Consider the following 2,500-nt stretch of genomic DNA (forward strand, 5'->3'; position numbering starts at 1 on the left):
ATGTTCATATAAGTAATTTATTGCACTTCCCGGTCATAAACTGTTAACTGAGGAAATAGTGTTGTAGATATTTCATTGCGTTTTTGCACAGAATTTTTTTTATCTTGCATCGTCGCAATTCTACGCATCGTTGTGAACAGATAAAAGCTTTTCAATGCTTATTTGAGTGTCATTCACGAACATTGCAGCAGCATGGATTTTAGTGCCAACTATTCTCTCCCTATTTCAAACCAATAAATAAAATATAAAGCTGCAATTCCAGTGGATGGGTGTTCAATTGTATCCACCCTAGTACTTGACTGATATTGTATTTTATCGACCTCGAAATGATGAATGGTAATGTTGACCTCGGCGTAAGTTGATAAATAATTTGTAATGGAAGTAACTTAAACTGAAATCATTACAGTAATGTGGTATTTGTTTTCTTCCATAGATTAATACAGCGCTCAAATTTTAAACATCTGAAGGAAAACTTCGTTTGGAGCTCAAAATCTTGAATATTTACAAATATCATTCCTTTCTTGGAGCGAAATCTTTTATCTTCTAATCTAAATCCACTTTTCTCAAGAAGGAAGATGCTGTTTGTGATATGTAGAATCCATTTTCTACACATCCTCTCACATGAAAATCAACGAATAACTTCCTGTCAATCTTCCTCTAGGTCTATGTTTCGCATTTTTTTAAATTCATTTACTTTCTCTGGTGTTCACTAAAATCCTTAAATCACAAGCATTTGTCAGAGTGTGAGTCTATCTGAACCTAACGCTTTAAAATCATCTTTTGAGACATCAATGCACAATTCATAATAAGCTCGGTCACAGAGGAGACTTGTACGCGGTTCTTTGTGCTACCAGAAATAGAAAACAAATTTCCCCCAAATCATTCCATACTATCTGATAAAACGCTAGAACAGATTGTGTATCGTTGTCCTAAGTATATGTAAAAAGATGCGATGGTTACTGCTGGAATATTTTTGACCACAAACCTGATCGACCTGAATTTAACTGAATCGAAAGAATATCGCTAACAGCAAAAACACAATTTCATCTTTAGTTTCGCAAATCTTTCTTCGATAGCTATTGTAGAGTTGTCTTCAATAGTTCGTATCCTTAGTTAGACATGTCCTTGACAGATATCCACAATTCTATGCCAGTCATCCTTGGGCCCATCTGACACTGCTAAGTAAGTGATTAAACCTACTTAGACCGCTCAGCACACACTGCTCAATCGCTCAACCTTGAATCCTACAACTCGCCCACTTGCAGTTGTGCTGATGAAGGACATTGCATTAAAAGAGCTGAAGAAAGTGGGCCATCGTCCTCAACTGATAAGTACGAGAGAAAGCCGTTAGTGTTTGTCGATTTACTAGACATAGCAGCCAGTCTCGTATCATACACCATAACCTGAGAAATATGCATGCTGTATGATTTTGACCAGAGTTACTTATAGATTGGAAAATACAGGACGGTTTTCAATGCAATATTTTATATCATAATTCTGGTTGGTCAGGAATGACCAACAACTCAAAAGCATTTCATCTACTGCTATATTTGTAGAATGACTGTCAAGAAGTCAAAGAATATTTTCATGAGTCACACGACCTACAAGTTTTTTTACCTTTCAAACTGCATCAATCCATTGCTATGTGTATACCCAGCAATGTTTCTAGATTACCCTAAACAGATAAAATGACCGCTTCTACCAAATTGGTGTCATAAACTCGCTGAGCATTTCAGCGTTTCGCCGTATGCAATGATCCCTTTCAATCAATAAAATCATTCTCCGAAATTGACATGTACCTCTCTTTCTTAATATCACAATTTAAATATCGATGAAAATAACCATTAAAATACACGTCGTATATCATCGAATTTCAGAGACGACGAATATATTTTTCTTAGAATGAGATGTACAGAAAAATCACATTCTTCGGTGCATATCGATGGTCACACAATCATGGGATGTTCTGTAAAAAGTGTTACCAAGAGAACATCCTCTTCACTCTACTTGATTAAGAGCTACATTTGTTTCATATTTGTTGTCTAGAAATGTCAGATTGCTTCAGTTCATGGTGCGCTAATGGATGTCTATTGATTCTCATAACAATTATGATTTGCACCAAGAGTCGATTACAGCTCACACTATCTTCTTTTCATATATTAATGACCTACATGCTGTCACTTCTGACCATACCTCAACTCATATTCAGTTAAAAATACTCTTCATTCTGCTCGGAATCTTTCGAATACAAGAGTACACACATCCATGACATCTCGTGATAGATAGACCCTTTGTCTATTTAACAGCATATTATCCTTTAATATCTCCTCAGAATAATCGATACATATGTCAATGAAACAAACGATCATACATTACAGATGGTCAATATATGACTAATAACCAAGCCACAACGCAGTTATATTTTTAATCGATTCTTCTGCATATGTGGTTTCTCGTTGCCAAATCACGAAAGTTGAATCTCAAAGACTAGTCTTCCCAT

At 35.7% G+C, this 2,500-nt stretch overlaps 1 protein-coding gene across 10 annotated transcripts in view; it reads left to right on the forward strand.

Moving 5' to 3' along the window:
- Positions 1-2,500, forward strand: part of LOC106884224 (GTPase-activating Rap/Ran-GAP domain-like protein 3) — a 1,447,782-nt gene that overhangs the window by 491,618 nt on the left and 953,664 nt on the right. The window lies entirely within an intron of this gene.

This window comes from Octopus bimaculoides, chromosome 2, assembly GCF_046866305.1.
Source record: "Octopus bimaculoides isolate indiv1 chromosome 2, ASM4686630v1, whole genome shotgun sequence".
NCBI lineage: Eukaryota > Metazoa > Mollusca > Cephalopoda > Octopoda > Octopodidae > Octopus > Octopus bimaculoides.